This window comes from Trachurus trachurus (assembly GCF_905171665.1).
Source record: "Trachurus trachurus genome assembly, chromosome: 8".
Lineage (NCBI taxonomy): Eukaryota > Metazoa > Chordata > Actinopteri > Carangiformes > Carangidae > Trachurus > Trachurus trachurus.
In genome coordinates, this window is record NC_139905.1 from 29,837,591 (window position 1) to 29,849,679 (window position 12,089).

Genomic DNA, 12,089 nt, shown 5'->3' on the forward strand with positions numbered 1-12,089 from the left:
TTATATTAAACAAAAGCATTAATAGGCTATATGTGTTTGAATTTGTCAAACCACAGTTTAATTTGTTATTGATCATCCAGCCACATTTAAATGTTTTCTTTTATCGCCAAACACATTGAATTAGTGGGCTTAGGCTATATTAAAACTGAGCAGCTTTCTCTGCTCTACAGTTCAGACTACATCCTCTGAACCTCCTATTCATGCAGAATACCCTAAAAAAAACCATGTTTTTTAAAATAGGTTTTGTTTGTGAGTGTAGAAGCACGGGCGATTTTAGAAAATTTTGGGGGGCCTGTACAGCGGGGGGCCCCTGTCGTGCCAAGGTGGTCTAGCTTGCAAGCAAAAAGACATACAATGTCTAGACATCCAGAGGTCATACAGACTGCAAAATAAACCCCAATTACACAAAGTACTTGTGTAGTGTGTGTGTAGTTGTATTCTTTGCCACCTACATAAGTGCATATCAAACTGACATCTGACACCACAGCACCTCTGCTCTGCCAATCTTGCTTAACATTTAATTTTTATAAGATTAGAAAACCCTCATATAGATATAACAATCAAGCTACATTAGTAGAGCAGAATCAAAATGTACTTATTATCTTTTAAAACCTACAATAAAAACAAGCAAATAGAAGGGATATGCCTCTGTTTTGGACATATAGCTCCATTTCTCACAACCGGAGCATGTATCTGAAGCACACAGACCATAATTTCACCGATCCATCAAGTATCAACTATCCATCCTCTGCTTCACCATGTGTCTCTTTCAGGCCACATTGTCTTCTTCCACCACATCTGCCCTATTCTCATCTGTCTGTCAGATATTGCTTGAGCTTCACAGAGCTGATGTGTCCTGAGATTTTCAGCCTAGAATTAGCCTATCTTTCACACCAGGCAGACGCACACACACACACACACACACACACACGCACACACACACACACACACACACACACACACACACACACACACACACACACACACACACCTGTTACTCTGCTGTCTCTCTCCTCTGCTCTCTGGTCTGGGCTGCCTGGTTCTTTTGGGCTAGGTGATGGACGGTCCAACCCGACCGGACGCGCTGGTTTGACCCTGGTTCGTGCCGAAAATCTGACTCGTCAGGCCGGGCTGGGCCTCGGGCGTCATCTCCTTTTTTATTTTTTTATTTTGGCCGGCCTCGCCTCGTAATAATTAATGCTAGTGTGTCGGTCCGTGTCGGGTCCGGGCTTCAACAACTGCGGGTCGGATCTGTTACAGCTTACAGTCTATGACTTAGGCCTACTGTAAACTTACTGCTGAAGTCGGTGTGGTTTTGGAAACAGCGTGACTGACGTTGCTGTTAAACATGCAGCTCATCATAAACACATGACAGTCCAGGATCATTTTAAAAACGTCACCCTGTCGCAGTTCATTCATGTTGTTTACCAGAGACCGGACATTGAAGAGGAATATGCTGGGCGTCCCGATAGTGCCACTACCAAAATGAAGCCAACTTCACCAGTGACGGCCGACGAGTTTAGTAGTCTGTTTTGTCCGTCCCTCTCCCTTATAACTTCGCCACAGTGCAACAAGCGTCCGTCAGTGCAACATGCGCGTGCGGTAGGCTAAAGTAATCCAAGTAATCCTTTTTAAAAAAAGAAAGTAACTGTAATCAGAATACATCAATTTAAACTGTAACTATAACGGAATACAGTTACTCATATTTTGTATTTTAATTACGTAACGCCGTTACATGTAATCCGTTACTCCCCAACCCTGGAAACTTGATACAATACGCACAAAGTGATAAGTAAAGGAACGCGAGCTGAGCCGAATGCGTTGAGTGTGTGAGCTGTCCTGGTTGAACACCTGGGCCTGTGTCCCCCGCAACACTCGCCAAGGGAGAATCCAGTATACGCCGGAGTGGAGCAGCCGGCGGCACCAGGATCCCCTTCTCCCATCCTAAGGCCCTGGGGCCCAGGACTTGAGTAGCAACTCTCCCTTTTTTTTCAAAGACTGGACTGTTTTAATGGCATTTTAAAACTGTTGTTTTACCACCATTTTTAAAGAGACATTTTAATTATAAGTAAAAAAAAACTTTCAACTCTCTGTAATTGTTGTGACATTTCAAAATTTTCAATTTCCCTTTGATTTTTAATTATTCTGAACAAAACTGCAACTTTTTTTTTTTTTTTTTTTTTGCAATTTTCACTGTCTCCCGCAATTTAATCAAACAAAAGCGCTTAAAACATCGCAACATGCACCACAATTTTTTAAAAATATGGCCGCGAAATCAAGCATTTCGGGCCGCAACAATCAAAAAGCCCGCAAAATCATGTAGGGACTGGCAGATGCAGAAAGGGACTGGCCAGACGACACGTCAGTCAGGAGTGTGGACCAGAAGGTCATAATGCTGCCACGCGGGGTCCGCGGTATCCGCGGGTCATTCCGACATACCGCCACTCCGACGTTGACGTCTAGTTGTCGTAATGGCGGCACTTCCATTGATTGAAAACGTCCCACCACTCCGACAATTTCTGTTTCCATTGTACGCGGTACTTTCCTTTTTTGGAAACGTTCCGCCATTCCGACATATGGTCATTAATGTAGGCTGTGTGTAGGCTAATAACTATGATCACCGCCTCCGCCCATCTCTCTCCTCTAACAGCACTTCGACTCTGGTCAACGCCCTTGTCACATCCCATCTCGATTATAAAATGCATTGTTATTATTATTATTGGCGCTGTGCTACTTAGTTTGCAGCTGTGGTCGAGAGAGCTAGAGAGTTAATGGAGAGAGGGACCGCTACGCCGGTGAATCAGATCAGTGATGTTGTTTTTTATTGTATCACAGTGGTTACAGTAGCCTACTTTCAACAGAATCAGTGGTTCTCATGGGGGTCCTGGACCCCTGCATATTTTTGATCTCTCCTGTAGCCTGGCCGGGTCTGGCTCCAAGTTTAATTATAGACAATTTGATCTGCAGACGCACAGAGGCATGCGTAAAACACATATTTTGACTACTTTGTGCTGTTGCTATTTTTTTTAAAGTTACCTTTCGTTTCCTTTGGATTTTTGTGCGTATTATGGAGCCTTCCTGGTCCATGTTTGTAAGCCTTTTTACCAGGAGTAAATTCCCAAAAGTTGCAACAACTTGTAGTGATACACTGGGTTTTGCCTGGCCATAGTCCATTGGAGCTGGGGTAGTTGATTTGCAGGTTTGCTGCAGGCTTTTTTCATTGTGTATTAGGCCAGGGAAATGATCAATTATCCTTGTGGTTTGCGCACTTGGACGTGCAGACCTTTAATGAATGAATGAATGTTTCTTTTTTGCTGTAAGTTGTGTGCGTAATGCGTTAAAGTGCATTAGTGGGACCGAGGGTTTACATAAAGAAGTGACGTAGTGAGAGGGGAGGAGAGTGAGAGAGCGGCATAGTGGATTATTTTTCCTGGTGGATTACCCTGTGGATCATAAAGGCCCGTTTGGACACCGCACGGCCGGGCCCGTTTTCAGCCAAGCGGGACGAGGGAGAGGACTGGCGTGGTCACCTCGGCGGAGCCGCGGCGTCTCTCCCGTGTGGACAGTAGGACAAACAAACTCTCTCTCACTCACCCTCACCACGCACCAACACACACACACACACACACACACACACACACACACACACTGACTGTGCGCTCGCGCACCCCCGCACACACACATACACGCCGGCACGGACAGTGACAGTGCGCTCGCGCTCGCGCACCCACACCCACACCCACACCCACACCCACACACACTCATTCCCACAGCTGGGACTCGGACTTAATGGACGGGGGGGGGGGGGGGGGGGGGGGGCTTTCGGGTTCTGTTGATCTGTGTGTAATTGTTTATTATATGCCGCCTGTGATGGGCGTGTTTTGAGTTCAGTGAAATACAGAGACTCAGACTAAGTAGCGACTTTGATTATTGCTTCCCTGGACGCACCAGTAGCGCGAGCCTAGATCCGCCTCCAGCAGGACTGCGTTGTGCCAGTTCCTCTTATATCCTTATTGTAAGGGAAATTGTTACAAACTGACATCGGAGTGTGTGATTGTAAATGGCGAGACTTGTGTTTGTTTATTTATTAAGCTTCCACTGACTGTATCACATCTGTACACATGTCTTAAAACATAAAAAAAAAAATAAGAAAAACACACACATACACCTAACCGCCGCTCGGAGTAAGGCACATTTCCCAATGGTAATTAAAGCCTTGTCGGAATGGCGGGACGAAACTGTCGGAATGGCAGGACGTTTGCATGTCGGAATGGTGGTATGTCTGAATGGTGACATGTCTGAATAGTGGAATGTCGGAATGGCGGTATGTCGGAGTGGCAGCATGTCGGAATGGCAGCATGTAACCGGGTCCGCCTGCAATTCAGACATCCCGCTATTCCGACATGTCTCTATTTAGACATCCCGCTATTACGACATCCCTCTATCTAGACATGCCGCTATTCCGACACTTTTTGGTATCGCTAGTCCGACAAGTCATCTTTTTTTTCTTTTCTTTTCTTTTCTTTTTTTTTACAGCTGCGATACCCAGGCGCGTCTCTCTCTTTTTTTTTCTTTTCAGCATGCCTATCACTGGTTTGATGAGGGAGTGATGTTCTTAATCTCAACAACTCAACTATCAAGTCGCAAACAAAACTGACACACTTGATAAACAAACAGAACTATGCTGCAGTTTGTTTGTCAAGTTAACCTGTCACCTTCAGCACCACGGACAGCGCCGCGGATGAGCCGCGGAGCTGCATCTGTGAGCGTCTGGGCTCTGGGCTTAGGCCTGGGGCCTCATTTATCAAAACTGTAAGTAAGCAGTGTAAAACTGCTGCTACTAAATGTTTTTGCTTAGGCCTACGACGAAAAGACACCCAAAATATTTACACCTTTTTCAGATCTATCAAACTGTGCGTGCACAATTCTCCGCAATTTATCTTTGATAAATCAAACTGGATCCAAGAATGGTGCGCACCATATTCCGCCCCCGGAATGCCTACACAACCATATATGGTCAGCACGTGCATATTAATTAGCCATGTGCGCTCTGTGGAGCGGCTACAAAGTGACAACGAAGACAACGGGGGGGGGGGGGGATATTAATATTATATATATATATATTTTTTTTTTACCTATGTTAAAACAATGTAAGCAGGACGATAGTTACCATTTCTTTGAACGCTTTTCCACTACACAGTTACGGCTCTACTGGACTCGGTTTAGGTCATTTTCAATTACAGCTGAGTCCTTCACAGTCTCTCGTCAGCTCCAAACACACGTGCACCTTGTTAACTCAGGTGACAGAATAATAACAGTCTCAGTAGCTGCAGATCAGTGTGCGCTGCTGCCGGTGTGTTTTTAAACTTGGCGGGTTTGTTTTTTCTTCTCTCTTATAGGCCTATGTATTTGTGTATGAGAAACAGTGTCTCAGATGAAAAATCAGAAAGACACGTCTGACTATAACGTAATCAATGTCGGAAAAGCGGAATGTTTGAAAAATAGTAAAGTGCCGCTACTCCGACAATTAGAAGTCAATGTCGAAATAGCGGCATGTCGGAATAGCAGCATGTAACCCTGCCACGCATGCAGAACACCATCTCTGTCTTGTGGCACGAGGGAACAGCAGGGCGAAGTGCAGCAGAAATAACATCAGCATACGTCACAGCATTGGAGAAGGAGAGGGATGTACGCCACACCATATTCTGGGTGGACAATTGCAGTGCGCAGAATAAAAACTGGTGTCTGCTATCCTCATTCGTCACTGTTCACGGGAGGACATCACCCTGAAGTTCTTTGAGCGGGGTACATACTTTTACGACGGTTTCCATCACTGTGGTGTGGTGTACGACTTCAAGGACTTCGTCAGTGTTGTGACAAGCTCCAACTCCAGGAAAGTGGATGTTGTCCAACTGGAGAATGCCAATGTGCTGTATTGGAGGGATGGTCATTCCACTACCAAGGTCAAAAAAGCACAGGCACCGAAGCTTGGAGAGATGGCGGAGATTCCCGTGTGGCGTAGCTCCAAGAGTCTGTTTTTCAAGCTTTCCCATATGGAGACAGACTTCACAGAATTGTTGAAGAAAATCGAGATGAAGGTGCCCACTCTTTTGCAACCACGGGATATAGGAGTTGAGGAGGCCAGGAAGAGAGACATTATCCACAATCTTTGTCCTCTCATGCCACCTAACAGGAGGGTGTTCTGGTCGTCTTTGCCTGTGAGCAATGTTGTGGAGGATGAGGAGTAATGAACACTATCTCACACGCCTAAAAAACGGTGCACACTACATCCTCCAGCATTCTCCTCACTGGTCTAACCATGGCCAAGAAGTCCATACTTTTAAATTATTATTATTTTAATAGTTCACCAAAAAATGAAGTTCAGTCATTAGTGACTCACCCTCATGCTGATGAATACTCTAGAGTAGTTCTTTATTCCTCAAAGTGCATCTAGAGACCCGGGAGGCTGGTTCGTAGTCCAATGAAAACTCTGTATTAGAAAAATAGCACCCGACACAAAAACTTACATAAAACTACACAAAAACCATTTCATATTCCTCAACACTGCCTGTCCACTGCAATCCAAGTGTCCTAAAGGGATATAGTCCAAAGTTTACTTGAACCGAGTCAGTTAGGACATTTTTACAGCCTAAACCGTCCTGCATTGAATTTGCCTGGTGCGCGCTTTCGGGTTCAGGCAACACATGCGGACGTGACCAGACTTGCCTCAATTACGTAATTTCGGGTAAACTCTGGACTATATCCCTTCAGGACACTTGGATTGCCGTGGACAAGCGATGCCGAATAATATTTCAAGGTTTTTGTGTAGTTTTATGGACCTGTTTGTGTGTTGGGCATGATGCACACGGTTACATGCTGCTATTCCAACATGCCGCTATTCCGACAATTAAAAGTCAATGTCGGAATAGCAGCATGTAACCACAATTAATTAATTAATTAATATTATTTTTCAAGCGTCCCACTATTCCGACATTTTTTTCTGTAACTGTGTAGTGGAAAGGCGTAGGCCAAATGGTAACTATCCTGGAAATCCTGCTTTACATTGTTTTAACATCTAGGTAAAAGGAGAAAAAAAAGATTTTCTGGGATAAAGGGGCAGATTAGGCCTACATAAGATTCTTCTTCTTTCTGCTCCCTTTTATTGAGATTTGGGAGGTTTTTGTTTTTATTGTAGCTTATTAAAATGCAAGATCATTTTTCTGGCTGATTTATTGCCCGATCTCGCTTTCTTTCCCCCGCCCTCTAGCCTGGCTCTCGCCAGACCCTTGTAGTTCCGCAAAGCTCCACCAGAGGCGCTACGCTCAGCTTCACACAAGGGTCTGGACTCGAGGCCAATGCAAACATCTTCCCCGGAGCAAAAAATAATGAACCAATCAGGATCGCCGGGCGGGACTTTCTGAGGTGTGACGTAGCGCTGAAGCGACTGCTTGAGTCAAACAACAATGGCGGCTCGCAGTGAGGAGTCGTGCGTTGGCATTGATTCTGCTATTTCAACTGTTTTGTCGAATCTATCGAATATTAATTCTTTGAAAGATGAACAGAGAACGGTTTTGAAGGCATTTATTGGTGGCAAGGATGTTTACAAGGCCCCGCCTTCTGAAATGAATCGCCTATGGAGCAGTCCCAGACCCTTGTGTGGAGCTCAGCGTAGCTTTGCGGAACTACAAGGGTCTGGCGAGAGCCAGGCTACCCGCCCTCCGCCCGTTGTCACATTGTTGTCACTTTGTAGCTCTGCAGAGTGCACATGGCTAATTAATATGCATGTGCTGACCGGTTGTGTCTAGGCGTTCCGGGGGCAGAGTATGAGGTGTGTTCACGTGCACACCATTCTTGGGTCCGGTGTGATTTATGAAAGAGAAATTGCGTTGAGTTGTGCGTACGCACAGTTTGATAGATCTGAAAAAGGTGTAAATATTTTGGGTGTACGCCATTTTTGTCTTTTCGCCGTAGGCCAATCCGCGACAGCCAATCAGCTTTGAGATCGTCACCGACGTGCTGACGTACGGACGTACTGGTGTTCCCTTGGCAGTTTAGTCAGAGCGAGTCTATTGACAATATTAGAAGTTTTCTGGTTTAGTTTAGTTTATTATTCAGATCCCCATTAGCTGCAGCAAAGCCACAGCTCTTCAGTGTTGCTTTTCCGGTGCTGTTACAAACGTTTTTGGTTTGGATATTCGGACCTGAAAGCCCGTTATCACTGCTGTTTTCAACCAGCGGGCGCTGCGAGCCGGCCGCCCCGTCCCAAAGCACTCAACAGGCGGTCAGTCACACAGTAGTTCACGGAGCTGTCTCTGCTGCAGCCAGAGACCCACACCGCTGTTCCTGTCCCATCTACAGGGACAGGAACAGTGCAGCGACGGTGGTTATCTCTGCCAGAGAATGAAATAGTGGGAGAAATGTTGTTGTTTGGGCGGGCTCGTCGCGCGACGCGATGCCGCGACGAGGCGTTTTTTGCATATTGAACCAGCGTCAAAACTGGAGCGTCTAGCGCGACGCGATTTCATTTGACGCGCGATTCAATCGCGTTTGGTGGGAACACCCCGTAAGTAAGCAGTGTAAAACTGCTGCTACTAATTTTTTTGCTTAGGCCTATGGCGAAAAGACACCCAAAATATTTACACCTTTTTCAGGGTTACATGCTGCTATTCCGACATGCCGCTATTTCGACATTGACTTATAATTGTCGGAATAGCGGCATTAACATTATTTTTCAAACGTCCCACTATTCCGACTTTTTTTTTTTCATTGTCGGAGTAGCGACACTTTACTATTTTTCAAACATTCCGCTTTTCCGACATTGATTGATTACAGTATAGTCAGACGTGTCCTTCTGATTTTTTTTTTTCTTTTTCATCTGAGACACTGTTTCTCATACACAAATACATAGGCCTATTAGAGAAGAAAAAACAAACCCTCCAAGTTTAAAAACACTCAGGCAGCTCAGATTTGGGAGGTTTTTGTTTTTATTGTAGCTTATTAAAATGCAAGATCATTTTTCTGACTGATTTATTGCCCGATGTCGCAGTGTATCTCGCTTTTTCTTTCCCCCACCCTCCGCCCGTTGTCTTCGTTGTCACTTTGTTGTCGCTCCACAGAGCGCACATGGCTAATTAATATGCACGTGCTGACCATATATGGTTGTGTCTAGGCATTCCGGGGGCGGAGGTGTGTTCACGTGCGCAACTGCGCACCATTCTTGGATCCAGTTTGATTTATCAAAGAGAAATTGTGGAGAGTTGTGCACGCACAGTTGGATAGATCTGAAAAAGGTGTAAATATTTTGGGTGTCTTTTCGCCGTAGGCCTAAGCAAAAAATTTAGTAGCAGCAGTTTTACACTGCTTACTTACAGTTTTGATAAATGAGGACCCTGGCCCTAAGCCCAGAGACGCACAGCTACAGCTCCGCGGCTCATCCGCGGCGCTGTCCGTGGTGCTGAAGGTGACAGGTTAACTTGACAAACAAACTGCAGCATAGTTCTGTTTGTTTATCATGTGTGTCAGTTTTGTTTGTGACTTGATAGTTCGGTTGTTGAGATTAAGAACATCACTCCCTCATCAAACCAGTGATAGGCATGCTGAAAAGAAAAGAGAGAGAGAGAGACGCGCCTGGGTATCGCAGCTGTAAAAAAGAAAAAAAAGATGACGTGTCGGAATAGCGGTATCAAAAAGTGTCGGACTACCGGCATGTCTAGATAGAGGGATGTCGTAATAGCGGGATGTCTAAATAGAGACATGTCGGAATAGCGGGATGTCTGAATAGCGGGCGGACCCCCTTTTTCAGATCTATCAAACTGTACGTGCCCAACTCTCCACAATTTCTCTTTGATAAATCAAACTGGATCCGAGAATGGTGCGCAGTTGCGCACGTGAACACACCTCCGCCCCCGGAATGCCTAGACACAACCATATATGGTCAGCACATGCATATTAATTAGCCATGTGCGCTCTGTGGAGCGGCAACAAAGTGACAACGAAGACAACGGGCGGAGGGGTGGGGGAAAGAAAGCGAGATACACGGCATCGGGCAATAAATCAGTCAGAAAAATGATCTTGCATTTTAATAAGCTACAATAAAAACAAAAACCTCCCAAATCTCAGCTGCCTGTGTGTTTTTAAACTTGGAGGGTTTGTTTTTTCTTCTCTAATAGGCCTATGTATTTGTGTATGAGAAACAGTGTCTCAGATGAAAAAAAAAAATCAGAAGGACACGTCTGACTATAAGGTAATCAATCAATGTCGGAAAAGCGGAATGTTTGAAAAATAGTAAAGTGCCGCTACTCCGACAATGAAAAAAAAAAAGTCGGAATAGTGGGACGCTTGAAAAATAATGTTAATGCCGCTATTCCGACAATTATAAGTCAATGTCGAAATAGCGGCATGTCGGAATAGCAGCATGTAACCCACCTCCTGATCAGACGTGGACAGTCCCCGCGGTCGCGACTGATAAGTTTTCACATGTTTTTATGAAAATGCGTTTGTAACGCGCGTTACTTAGATTGTAACGGGTAAAATATTACCGAAATTTTATTTGTAATGCGTTATATTACTGCGTTACAGCAAATAGTAATACATTACTGTAATTGCCCCAACACTGCTTACAGTTTTGATAAATGAGGCTCAGCCCAGGCTCTAAGCCCAGACGCTCACAGCTGCAGCTTCTCCGTGGCTCAGTTACATGCTGCTATTCCGACATGCCGCTATTTCGACATTGACTTCTAAATTGTCGGAATAGCGGCATTAAAGCAGAAGTGAGTGATCCGGTCGTTTTGGCTAATGCTGCGTTCCAGGCAGGCTTTTGAAATCGTAAATTACAGCTTTAAGTCACAACTTACGACTTTGTAGCGTTCCAGGCAACCCACTCGTGTTTTTCCGACCTGTTTTACCGGTGAAAGTCACTATAACGGCCACTCGTAACTTCCGACCGGTGAACTCGTACCAGATCGAACTGGCGTGATTTGCGCCGGCGTCAGTGCGGTTACTGCGAATCACGCGATATTTGGACGGACCAGGAAGAGGAGAAGAAGAAGAAGACGAGAAGCTTCCGCTACAAACAAGCTTAAAATATAGACTTATTTCATTTTTTTCGGGACAATTACGCAATTTGGGGCTTCAGCACAAGACGGACATTACATACGAGCATCATGGAGGTATTTGGATGTTTTTTTGTGTGTGTTTTTTTACGAAGAGCTCCGGTGTCCCTTTGCAACCGTTGCATTGAAATTCACTGCTACGCCGAGACCCCCTGTAACTAAGAGAAGGGACGGTGGACTCTGATAATTCTTCCAGCCCTTAGTCAACATGAGGGTGAGTAGATAATGAGCGAAATATCATTCTAGGGTGAACTATCCCTTTAAAACTGCAGTGCACGCACTAACACATGTGGAACCTGATCTACTAACCGGACACACCGAGGATTGCGTCTCTGAAACGGGCAAAATAGCATGTGCAACCCATTTAGCGTGTTTGCCTTGATGAATATGTAAATATGGGTGTTTCGGCCAGAACGCGCAAAATACTGGGAGTAGTAGATGCAAATAGATTTATTTAGCGCGCGCAATGTGATTTACCAAACCAGGAAGAGATTGCGGTGGCTGTTTTTGCGTCTTTATTTACCACGTCTGAAAACAATGTACTAACTGATACAACTTTGTGATAACTTATGCATGTATTGATTTGATGCCTACTAGAGCCCCATGATCTTACATCTCCTATATTTCCTCACGTCTGGGTAATTCTGTAACAGTGTTTCAGCCGTGTTAAAAGTCTTTTACACGTCGTTACGCACGGCGCACGTCTCTCCTCCAGTGCTCTCCTCTCCTCCCTCTCTAGTACCTGGCTGCTCAGTTCATCACCGCTGCCTTCAACCTTCTTTGATCCCTCTGGTCAGTGGTCAGAGCGTTTAGATCCGTGTGTCCCACCTGAGCTCTCTATTAATCCACTGGATCATGGGCGGCACACACACACACATATTATAGGTGTGTGATTGTCGCTGCAGCTGCTGCCTGTTCGTCGCTATATGACGAGTTGGTCCCTGTAGCGATTTGTGATTATTAATCTAAACAGAGCGC